The sequence below is a fragment of the Nerophis lumbriciformis genome, linkage group LG02 (assembly GCF_033978685.3).
Source record: "Nerophis lumbriciformis linkage group LG02, RoL_Nlum_v2.1, whole genome shotgun sequence".
Lineage (NCBI taxonomy): Eukaryota > Metazoa > Chordata > Actinopteri > Syngnathiformes > Syngnathidae > Nerophis > Nerophis lumbriciformis.
This window is the reverse complement of record NC_084549.2, coordinates 39,831,115-39,844,307: the sequence shown is the minus strand read 5'-3', so window position 1 is coordinate 39,844,307 and position 13,193 is coordinate 39,831,115. Positions and strand designations below refer to the sequence as shown.

The window sequence follows — 13,193 nt, the reverse complement described above, 5'->3', positions numbered from 1 at the left end:
TTGAACAATATCTGCTGTTTAAAGCATACTTTCCAACCCTCCCGAATTTTCCGGGAGACTCCCAAATTTCAGTGCCTCTCCCAAAAATCTCCCGGGACAACCATTCTCCCGAATTTCTCCCGATTTCCAGCCGGACCTGAGTGAGAACAGCCTGTCGTCACGTCCACTTTTCCTCCATATAAACAGCGTGCCGTCCCAGTCAGGTTGTAACATCTATGGCTTTTGGAGCTCAGTGCGCAACTGCACACACAACAAGAAGGAGACTATTATATATGTCTCCGTTATCCATAGGTTTTTCTATAACACATAAAGTAGGCAGGCAGGGAGCTATTGCTCAGCGTGTGTTTATTCCAGCCGGCACGTTAATACACTGACACAAAACATCCGGATTCCCATCATGCATTGCTTCAAAAATATGGCAAGTAGTAGAGAGGAGTGTTATGTGTGTGTATATGTGTAAATAAATGAACACTGAAATTGAAGTATTTATTTTATATATATATATATATATATATATATATATATATATATATATATATATATATATATATATATATATATATATATATATACATACACGTATATATATGTATATATATATACGTATATATATATATATATATATATATACACGTATATATATATATATGTATCTATATATATATATATATATATATATATATATATATATATATATATATATATATATATATATATATATATATATATATATATATATATCCATTCATCCATCTTCTTCCGCTTATCCGAGGTCGGGTCGCGGGGGCAGCAGCCTAAGCAGGGAAGCCCAGACTTCCCTCTCCCCAGCCACTTCGTCCAGCTCTTCCTGTGGGACCCCGAGGCGTTCCCAGGCCAGCCGGGAGACATAGTCTTCCCAACGTGTCCTGGGTCTTCCCCGCGGCCTCCTACCGGTCGGACGTGCCCTAAACACCTCCCTAGGGAGGCGTTCGGGTGGCATCCTGACCAGATGCCCGAACCACCTCATCTGGCTCCTCTCGATGTGGAGGAGCAGCGGCTTTACTTTGAGCTCCTCCCGGATGGCAGAGCTTCTCACCCTATCTCTAAGGGAGAGCCCCGCCACCCGGCGGAGGAAACTCATTTCGGCCGCTTGTACCTGTGATCTTGTCCTTTCGGTCATAACCCAAAGCTCATGACCATTGGTGAGGATGGGAACGTAGCTCGACCGGTAAATTGAGAGCTTTGCCTTCCGGCTCAGCTCCTTCTTCACCACAACGGATCGATACAGCGTCCGCATTACTGAAGACGCCGCACCGATCCGCCTGTCGATCTCACGATCCACTCTTCCCTCACTCGTGAACAAGACTCCGAGGTACTTGAACTCCTCCACTTGGGGCAAGATCTCCTCCCCAACCCGGAGATGGCACTCCACCCTTTTCCGGGCGAGAACCATGGACTCGGACTTGGAGGTGCTGATTCTCATCCCAGTCGCTTCACACTCAGCTGCGAACCGATCCAATGAGAGCTGAAGATCCAGGCCAGATGAAGCCATCAGGACCACATCATCTGCAAAAAGCAGAGACCTAATCCTGCAGCCACCAACCAGATCCCCTCAACGCCTTGACTGCGCCTAGAAATTCTGTCCATAAAAGTTATGAACAGAATCGGTGACAAAGGGCAGCCTTGGCGGGGTCCAACCCTCACTGGAAACGTGTCCGACTTACTACCGGCAATGCGGACCAAGCTCTGGCACTGATCATACAGGGAGCGGACTGCCACAATCAGACAGTCCGATACCCCATACTCTCTGAGCACTCCCCACAGGACTTCCCGAGGGACACGGTCGAATGCCTTCTCCAAGTCCACAAAACACATGTAGACTGGTTGGGCAAACTCCCATGCACCCTCAAGGACCCTGCCGAGAGTATAGAGCTGGTCCACAGTTCCACTACCAGGACGAAAACCACACTGTTCCTCCTGAATCCGAGGTTCGACTATCCGGCGTAGCCTCCTCTCCAGTACACCTGAATAGACCTTACCGGGAAGGCTGAGGAGTGTGATCCCACGATAGTTAGAACACACCCTCCAGTTCCCCTTCTTAAAGAGAGGAACCACCACCCTGGTCTGCCAATCCAGTGGTACCGCCCCCGATGTCCACGCGATGCTGCAGAGTCTTGTCAACCAAGACAGCCCCACAGCATCCAGAGCCTTAAGGAACTCCGGACGGATCTCATCTATCCCCGGGTCCTTGCCACCGAGGAGCTTTTTAACTACCTCAGCAACCTCAGCCCCAGAAATAGGAGAGCCCACCACAGACTCCCCAGGCACTGCTTCCTCATAGGAAGACGTGTTGGTGGGATTGAGGAGGTCTTCGAAGTATTCCCTCCACCGATCCACAACATCCGCAGTCGAGGTCAGCAGAACACCATCCTCGCCATACACGGTGTTGATAGTGCACTGCTTCCCCTTCCTGAGGCGGCGGATGGTGGTCCAGAATTGCTTCGAAGCCGTCCGGAAGTCGTTTTCCATGGCCTCACCAAACTCCTCCCATGTCCGTGTTTTTGCCTCTGCGACCGCTGAAGCCGTACACCGCTTGGCCTGTCGGTACCTGTCCGCTGCCTCAGTAGTCCTATGAGCCAAAATAACCCGATAGGACTCCCTCTTCAGCTTGACGGCATCCCTCACCGCCGGTGTCTACCAACGGGTTCTAGGATTACCGCCACGACAGGCACCAACTACCTTGCGGCCACAGCTCCAATCAGCCGCCTCGACAATAGAGGCGCGGAACATGGTCCATTCGGACTCAATGTCCAGCACCTCCCTCGTGACATGTTCAAAGTTCTTCCGGAGGTGGGAATTGAAACTCTCTCTGACAGGAGACTCTGCCAGACGCTCCCAGCAAATATATATATATATATATATATATATATAAATAAAACAAATACTTGAATTTCAGTGAATTCTAGCTATAAATATACTCCTCCCCCCTTAACCCCGCCCCCCGTTCCCCCCATCTCCCGAATTCGGAGGTCTCAAGGTTGGCAAGTATGGTTTAAAGTGCTGAATACGCCAACCCATACTTGCAAACCCTCCCGAATTTTCCGGGAGACTCCCGAATTTCAGTGCCTCTCCCGAAAACCTCCAGGGACAACCATTCTCCCGAATTTCTCCCGATTTCCAGCCGGACTTAAGGCACGCCCCCTCTAGGTCCGTGCGGACCTGAGTGAGGACAGCCTGTCGTCACATCCGCTTTTCCTTCATATAAATAGGTGCCGGCCCAGTCACGTTATAACATCTACGGCTTTTGGAGAGTGCACAACTGCACACACAACAAGAAGGAGACAAAGAAGAGAGTCAGGGCGACGACGAGTGACAGAGAATACAACGAGGATGGACAATTCAACACAAGTCAAGTATTTATTTTATATGTATATGTATATATATATATATATATATATATATATAAATATATATATATATATATAAGAAATACTTAAATTTCAGTGAATTCTAGCTATAAATATACTCCTTCCCCCCTTAACCCCTCCCCTCGGCCCCGCCCACCTCAACACCCCCCCAAAATATCCCGAATTCGGAGGTCTCAAGGTTGGCAAGTATGTGCCAACCTGGAAAAATGCACTTAATACATAAGACAACTGAAGCAGTTAAAAGTCATTACTTTTAATCACAAGTTAATGTCTCCCAAACCCAGATTGGCTGGTTGACCCTTATTTGATGCGAAAGGTAATATCAGTGTCACAATGCTATTAAATGCAGCAGAGAGGAACCCAAGGATGCAGACAGACATTGAGTAAAACAGTTATTTTGCTTATGGAAAAGTACTCACAACAATGATCCAAACAGGAGATAACAAAAGGCGACGGTGCAAAAAAGAGAAAACAAAATGAGCACCGTAGAAAAAAGAACAAAAGCTAATATACAAAAATAACTAGACTTGGGTTGGAGTTGCAAGACGTGCAAACTACCACTCAACACTAAGATGTATGGCACTGGGAAAAACCAAAAAGGTAAGCATCAAAAAACTCGGGAATCATAGGAAACTTCTGACGTGGAGAGTCGAGGAGTGGAATCGCCGAGTGCCTTTCAGCTGTCAAGACGCTGCTTGAGAGGTATCGGGTAGTTTGGAAACAGCTGTGCATGTCTCACAACTCCGCCCACATGGGGAACGCAGGATCTCTAGGGGGAAGGAGAAATGTAAGAACCAGGTCTACTGCACCAACAAAGAAAAACTGATAATACAAACCACAAAGTGGCAGCAGACAGTAACAATCAGGGGTATCAGATGGGTTGTGGATGTTGTTGGCGGATTTGTGCAAACACTATTATGAAATGCACAAGGACAAAGGAAGACAAAAATGTCAGAGTTAACACATTTAGGGATGCAAATAATCACACAAGATGATTGCATTAATCATGTATTTGTGCCTTAAAGCCGTCCCTGCGACCCCAACAGGGACAATCAGTAGAAAATGGATGAATAGATGGACATGCTCCTATAGTTAGCTGAAAGGTGTTGCAAGTTGTTATACAGGTGATCAGGTCAATGTACAAAACCCAAAACCAGTGAAGTTGGCTCGTTGTGTAAATCGTAAATAAAAAAAAAGAATACAATGATTTGCAAATCCCTTTCAACTTATATATTAAACTGAATACACTGCATTGACAAGATATTCAATGTTCGAACTGAGAAACGTACATTTGTTTTGCAAATAATGATTAACTTAGAATTTAATAGCAGCAACACATTGCAAAAACGTTGGCACAGGGTTTTAACAGCACTCAAACGTTTGGGAACTGAGGAGACCAATGTTTGAAGCTTTTCAGGTGCAATTCTTTCCCATTCTTGCTTGATGTACAGCTTAAGTCTCCGTTGTCGTATTTTACTCTTAATAATGCGCCACACGTTTTCAATGGGAGACAGGTCTGGACTATTGGCTGGCCAGTCTAGTACCCGCACTCTTTTACTACGAAGCCACGCTGTTGTAACACGTGCAGAATGAGGCTTGACATTGTCTTGCTGAAATAAACAGGGGCGTCCATGAAAAAGACTTTGCTTGGATGGCAAGATATGTTGCTCCAAAACCTGTATGTATCTTTCAGCATTAATGGTGCCTTCACTAATGTGTAAGTTACCAATGCCTTGGGCACTAATACACCCCCATACCATCACAGATGCTAGCTTTTGAACTTTGCGCCTTTAACAGTCCAGATGGTTCTTTTCCTCTTTGGTCCAGAGGAAACAACGTCCACAGTTTCCAAAAACAATTTGAACAACAATGTGGACTCGTAAGACCACAGAACACTTTTCCACTTTGCATCAGTCCATCCTGGATGATCTCGGGCCCAGCGAAGCCGGCGGTGTTTCTGGGTGTTGTTGATAAATGGCTTTCGCTTTGCATAGTAGAGTTTTAACTTGCACTTACAGATATAGCGACAAACTGTAGTAACTGACAGTGTTTTTCTGAAATTTTCCTGAGCCCATGTGGTGGTTTCCTTTACACACTGAAGTCAGTTTTTGATGCAGTATCGCCTGAGGGATCGAACGTCACGGGCATTTAATGTTGGTTTTCGGCCTTGCCGCTTATGTGCAGTGATTTGTCCAGATTCTCTGAACCTTTTGATGATATTACAGACCGTAGATGGTGAAATCCTCAAATTCCTTGTAATTGCTTGTTGATGATAAATGTTATTCTTAAACTGTTCGACAATTTGGTCACGCATTTGTTCACAAAGTGGTGACCCTCGCCCCATCCTTGTAACTAACCATTTCAGGGAAGCAGCTTTTATACCAAATCATCGCACCCACCTGTTCCCAATTAGCCTGTTCACCTGTGGGATGTTCCAAATATGTTTTTGATAAGCATTCCTCAACATTCTCAGTCTTTTTCGCCACTTGTGCCAGCTTTTTTGAAACATGTTGCAGGCATCAAATTCCAAATGTGTCAAGGCGGGGACTATGGTTTGTTTGTTTTCCCGAGATGCAAGTAAAGCTGGACTGGACATGGCGTGAAGGTAAATACATATTCATTTAAACACTATACAAAAAAAAGAAGCAAAAAAAGGCGCACACAATGGCAGAGAACAAACTTGACTAATGAAACCAAAAGACTAGCACAAAGGCAATTAACTATGAACACGAAACAAGAACACTTACTGTGGCAGCATGAAGCATGAACTATAGTACCAGGAATATCATGGGTAGCAGAGGTAGTATGGATGATGTCACCAGGCCGACTGCCTGGCAACAACAAGCTTAAATACTGGTGACATGATTAGTGAAAACAGGTGTGTGACTCAAAATGTGAAAACGTGAGACAGGTGCATGACATGAGGATGTGAACCAGGTGAAACTAATGGTTACTATGGCGACAAAGCAAGGGAGTGAAGACAAGAACTAAAAAGTGTCCAAAAACCAAGCAAAACATAACTAAACAAAACATGATCACAGACATGACAAAATGATCAAATGTTTTCAAAAAATAACAAAGTTTACCAGTTTGAATGTTAAGTATCTTGTCTTTGCAGTCGATTCAATTGAATATAGGTAGAAAAGGATTTGCAAATTATTGTATTCTGTTTTTATTTACGATTTACACAACGTGCCAACTTCACTGGTTTTGAGTTTTGTATACATCTGTGCAAAGATGAGTTAGGAGTCTCATACTAATGCACGTACTTGCTGGAAAATTCCACTCAAGCAGTCTTAAATAAGACTTCCTGGGGTCTGCCGAGGTACTGCAAAGGGGTTGTAAAATGTTTGGTTGATTAGATAATAAAATAATAATTAAAAAAAAAAATATATATAAATAAAAAAAAAATTATATATATATATATATATATATATATATATATATATATATATATATATATATATATATATATATATATATGCATATAAATAAATATATATATATATATATATATATATATATATATATATATGCATATAAATAAATATATATATATATATATATATATACATCAAATCAAATCAAATCAAATCAACTTTATTTATAGATATATATATATATACTCCTTAGGTCAGGGAAAAAATCATGGAGGCTATTTTATCCCTACAGGCCTGTTTCGCGGGCAGCACGGTGGAGGAGGGGTTAGTGCGTCTGCCTCACAATACGAAGGTCCTGAGTAGTCGTGAGTTCAATCCCGACCTCGGGATCTTTCTGTGTGGAGTTTGCATGTTCTCCCCGTGACTGCGTGGGTTCCCTCCGGATACTCCGGCTTCCTCCCACCTCCAAAAACATGCACCTGGGGATAAGTTGATTGGCAACACTAAATTGGCCCTAGTGTGTGACTGTGAGTGTGATTGTTGTCTGTCTATCTGTGTTGGCCCTGTGATGAGGTTGCGACTTGTCCAGGGTGTACCCCGCCTTCCGCCCGATTGTAGCTGAGATAGGCTCCAGCGCCCCCCGTGACCCCGAAGGGAATAAGCGGTAGCAAATGGATGGATGGAGGCCTGTTTCGCAGGTTTCCCTGCTCCTCAGGGGTGTTTATTGATGTGTCTGTGGCTGAATTGAATGAATTGATTAACGTGGATCCCGACTTAAACAACTTGAAAAACTTATTCGGGTGTTACCATTTAGTGGTCAATTGTACGGAATATGTACTGTACTGTGCAATCTACTAATAAAAGTTTCAATCAACCAATCAAAAGTCACATATATATAGGGTAAATTACATGGAGGCGTGGCAATTATTACACAGTAGTGCCTTGCCTCTTTGCCGGCATGATGAGACCAGTTCGTTGCGTTTGTTTAATGTGGACATGCTGGGGTGATATATAGTAAACATTTTTTTCTTTCAAGCAAAAGTTACATCTTTTAGTTGAACTGTTGTATGGTAAGCAAGATGCGACAATTCGCCAAGTAATAGAGTAATATATTTTTATTGTCTTTAAGAGTCCATATGCATTTACTCAGCTTTGTGGAGTTCCTGAGTTGGGGCCTATGGAATAATGCTGTGTGATTGTTATAACGGGTTTTGAAGGTATTTTCTTTGAGCCCGATATATGTCTCTGTGTTTGAGGTGTCCTTGCGGATGACAGTAGCTTGATAGACAACTGATGCTTTCAAACAGTCTACGTTAAGTGGGCAGTTAAGCCTTTGTCTGCAAATGCATTTACCTGTGGAGTTGGGGTCGTTCGTGGTGCCGGCTGTCTGTCTGAGTGTGCTCAGTGTCTTTTTGTTGTGTCAATGGGTTGTTTGATATTCATCATGCAGCTGTAACCAAGGCCCCGTTTACACTAAGGTTACATTAAGGTTATCCAGGGTAAATCACACTCAAACTCATCCGTGTCCACACACAACACTGCCACCGTTTAAGACCCCCGCCCCCGTTACATCCTCCCCGAACTCACTTTGTAAACAATCAATGAGTCCATACAAAGCTAAGAGCCAGAGATTCAAGAATTACACAGCTGACTTACCCGTGTAAAAAATTGTCCGAGGAGGGGGACCTTATACGATAGTTTAACGTGGCTGAAACAGGGCTTTGGCTAAATAATTATTTGTTTAAGGGGTTAAATGACTTAGAGTAGACATAGCCAGATAAAACTGTTCCTGTTGAATGTCTTCCTGAGTACATGTTTTTTGGGAAAGTGCCTGTCAATGAGTATCAGAAATGTATGTCCAATATTCGTGCTGAAATTTTTGTTGAATGAGGGATGTACCAAAGTATGTTGTCCCGTTTCCTAGTTTTTCTTGTTTTAGTTGCTGGTGGGTCGTACTGGAGAGTGTATTGGTATCCACTTTCGTTGAGTGCTTTTTGGTATGGAGGTGTTGCTTGGTTGAATGATTCCCTGTCTGATGACAGGGCTGACAGCTTCTTGTTGATGCCGACTGGGATGTTCCTGGTTGTGACAGGCGGGTGCGTTGCTGTCAAAGTGTACATATTGTAATGTGGTGTCGGGTTTTGTGAATGGCCGGTATGTGTTATTGCTCAGGCTGAGTGTTACATTCAGGAAGTTTACAGTGTGTTTGTTTGCCTGAGTTGTGATCCTTAGTTTGTTATTTTTGAAAATGCGGCATATTTATTTTTTGATGTTTTCCAAAGCTCTCGGTCTGGCATTGGAAAAGGCCAGTCTGTCGTCTCTTTAGAGCCCAATGTTTATTCATAATTTTGTGAGCTGAGAGTAGGAAGCTTCCTACTAGTTTGCATGTTTCGCCCCGTCATAACTTCCCATTGTCACCTCGAATTGTCCAGTGATCTTTTGCCAAGGTTGCTTTTGGTGTTTGAGTATTGAGTTCTTTGCGTGGATTATGATATTCCTTTCGTCCATGGTGATGCTGTCGTATTTAGAGGCAACGTCCAGGGCTTTATTCAGTAGTTCCATGCTGATTGAGGGATAAAATTCCTTAATTTCGAAGAGATGAATCTGTGTTGCTCCTTGTCGTTTATCAATTTGTGCACAATTTACATCAATTAATTCTAAATACAATAGTAACATTTCTCTTCATAAACAGTTAAGTCAGTTATGATTCACTAAATGAGATTAATGATGTATCATTTTCAATAAATTCAAGATATGTATCATAATTATTCTTCTTTGTATTTTGTAAACACTTGTAGTCTGATCAGTTTCTGGATTATATTAGTACATTGTTCGATTTATTTGCTTAATCCATTCCATAATTTGATTCCGCATACTGATTTGCTAAAGGTTTAAAGTGCTGTATGCACATACAACTGTTTTGAGTTAGACTTTTCTCAAAGGTTATATTTCTCCTCTTTTGTTGAGAACAATTGTGGTACATTTTTGAGTAGCAGGTTATAGTTTGCTTTGTACATAATTTTAGCTGTTTGCAAATGCACTAAGCCCTTGAATTTCAATATTTTTGATTTAATAAATAAAGGGTTTGTATGTTCTCTATATCCAACATTATGTATTATTCTTATTGATCTTTTTTGTAACACTGTTAGTGAACAAAGTGTGCTTTTGTAATTGTTTCCCCATATTTCTTCACAATAATATGGTAACACTAGTGAGCAGTAGAGAATATGGAGTGATTTTTGGTCCAGAACATATTTGGTTTGATTCATTGTAGAAATATTTCTTGCCATCTTATTTTGTATATATGTATACAGTTCATTTTATCATATATTATTACACCCAAACATTTGATGTATTTTACTCATTCAATGTCTACTCTATTTGTATTTGTGTTTGACTTTCTCGAATAGCATTATTTTAGTTTTACTAAGATTCAAAATAGTCTGTTTTTGTCAAACCATCTTTTTAATATATTAATTTCTTCTGTATGGGCAGCGCAGTAGACAGGGGTTAGTGTGTTGCACCACGAAAAATCATCTTTAAATAGAGTTAAAAAACAGGATATAAATTAGTGCTAAATAAACCACAGCAAGTAAAATGGCAATAATAATAGGAGTAACAATACATTTAAATAGCAATAGTAATATAAAATAAAATAAAAATCAGTTATTCCATTTTAATTTTTTTTTTCCCCAATTTTTTTTTTTTTTTTTTACCATTTTACCACCATATAGTGTGTGTTATTTGTGTAAAATAATATTAATATAATGTTGGTTAATTAAATGCAAACACCCTCATATTTATTGGTGCAATACATCTTTGGACAATTTTGACTAGTATTTTAGGTCAAAGCATAATAATTTTGTAAATGTTTTAATATGTGCTGTAAGTGCATCATGTTTGTGCCAAGTAATAACAATAATAATAATAATAATGGAATAGATTTTATATAGCACTTTTCTATTATTAGATACTTAAAGCGCTCACAGAGAAGTGAGAACCTATCATTCATTCACACCTGGTGGTGGTAAGCTACATTTGTTGCCACAGCTGCCCTGACTTTATGCATTTATTTAATAAGAAAATTGAACTCATTAGAAAGGAGATTAAAGACAACGCATCCCAGCTACAACTGGGTTCTATTAACACAGATATGACTGTATATACGATGGATACTGCCCTCTCTTTTTGATGAAATAACATTAGAGGAACTATTACGGTGTGTAAATGTGATAAAACAAACAATATGTTTACTTGACCCACTTCCTGGGAAACTTATCAAGGAGCTTTTTGTATTATTAGGTCCATCAGTGCTAAATATCACAAACTTATCACTTTCCCCTGGCACTGTTCCCCAGCATTAAAAAAAGCGGGTATTCATCCTCTGCTCAAAAGACCTAAACTCAATCCTGACCTCATGGTAAACTACCGGCCGGTGTCCCACCTTTCGTTTATTTAAAAATCCTCGAAAAGATTTTTGCACAGCAGCTAAATGAACACTTAGCGTTTAACAATCTCTGTGAACCCTTTCAATCCAGTTTTAGGGCAAATCACTCAACGGAGACAGCCCTCGCAAAAATGACTAATGATCTATTGCTAACGATGGATTCTGATGCGTCATCTATGTTGCTGCTTCTTGATCTTAGCGCTGCTTTCGATACCGTCGATCATAACATTTTATTAGAGCGTATCAAAACACGTATTGGTATGTCAGACTTAGCCTTGTCTTGGTTTAACTCCTATTTTACTGACAGGATGCAGTACGTCTCCCATAACAATGTGACATTGGACTATGTTAAGGTAACGTGTGGAGTTCCCCAGGGTTCGGTTCTTGGCCCTGCACTCTCCAGGATTTACATGCTGCCGCTAGGCGACATCATACGCAAATACGGTGTTAGCTTTCACGGTTATGCTGATGACACCCAACTCTAGATGCCCCATTTTGTCCACTAGCGACGCTAAGATCATTATTCATGCGTTCGTTACGTCTCGTCTCGATTACTATAACGTATTATTTTCGGGTCTCCTTATGTCTAGCAATAAAAGATTACAGTTGGTACAAAATTCCTCTGCTAGACTTTTGACAAGAACAAGAAAGTTTGATCATATTACGCCTATACTGGCTCACCTGCACTGGCTTCCTGTGCACTTAAGATGTGACTTTAAGGTTTTACTACTTACGTATAAAATACTACACGGTCTAGCTCCATCCTATCTTGCCGATTGTAGTGTACCATATGTCCCGGCAAGAAATCTACGTTCAAAGAACTCCGGCTTTTTAGTGATTCCCAGAGCCCAAAAAAAGTCTGCGGGCTATAGAGCATTTTCTATTCGGACTCCAGTACTATGGAATGCCCTCCCGGTAACAGTTAGAGATGCTACCTCAGTAGAAGCATTTAATCCCATTTTAAAACTAATTTGTATACTCTAGCCTGTAAATAAACCCCCTTTTTAGACCAGTTGATCTGCCGTTTCTTTTATTTTCTCCTCTGCCCCCCTCTCCCTTGTGGAGGGGGGGGGACACAGGTCCGGTTGCCATGGATGAAGTGCTGGCTGTCCAGAGTCGGGACCCGGGGTGGACCGACCGCCTGTGCATCAGTTGGGGACATCTCTGCGCTGCTGACCCGTCTCCGCTTGAGATGGTCTCCTGCTGGCCCCACTATGGACTGGACTCTCACTATTATGTTAGATCCACTATGGACTGGACTTTCACAATATTATGTCAGACCCACTCGACATCCATTGCATCTGGTCACCCATAGAGGGGGGGGTGGGGGGTGGTCACCCACATATGCGGTTCTCTCCAAGGTTTCTCATAGTCATTCACATCGACGTCCCACTGTATTGTGAGTTTTTCCTTGCCCTTTTGTGGGCTTTGTACCGCGGATGTCGTTGTGGCTTGCGCAGCCCTTTGAGACACTTGTGATTTAGGGCTATATAAATAAACATTGATTGATGATTGATGATTTTTATCGTGTTCTGTTTGTGTTGTGTTGTGTTTGCTCGGTACTCGTTTTATCTTTTAACCTGCTCATTGTACAGCACTTTGGCTACCCCTGTGGTAAATTTTAAATGTGCTCTATAAATAAAGTTGATTTGATTTGATTTGATTTGATGATTGATACCCTGGGGTAGACTGACGGAAGCGAGGATACCAGTTTGCGCCTACGGCCCATCCGACCACCACCTATCATTCATTCATCATTCATTCACCAGTGTGAGCGGCACCAGGGGCAAGGGTGAAGTGTCCTGCCCAAGGACACAACGGCAGAGATTTGGCTGTCAAGAGGCGGGGAGCGAACCTGCAACCCTCAGGTTTCTGGCACGGCAGCTCTACCCACTACGCCATGCTGCCTCTTACTTACTTACTTACAAACCCTGTTTCCATATGAGCAAGGAAATTGTG

General features: G+C 41.9%; 1 long non-coding RNA gene across 1 annotated transcript; it reads right to left on the bottom strand.

The window, feature by feature from the left end:
- Positions 1–3,739: 3,739 nt before the first annotated feature.
- On the bottom strand, positions 3,740–6,222 carry LOC133608794 (uncharacterized). Its single transcript, XR_009815632.1, has 3 exons — positions 6,155–6,222; positions 4,244–4,319; positions 3,740–4,176 (listed from the first exon to the last, which is right to left on the bottom strand). It is a non-coding gene; the product is annotated as an uncharacterized lncRNA (long non-coding RNA).
- Between the last annotated feature and the right edge of the window lie 6,971 nt (positions 6,223–13,193).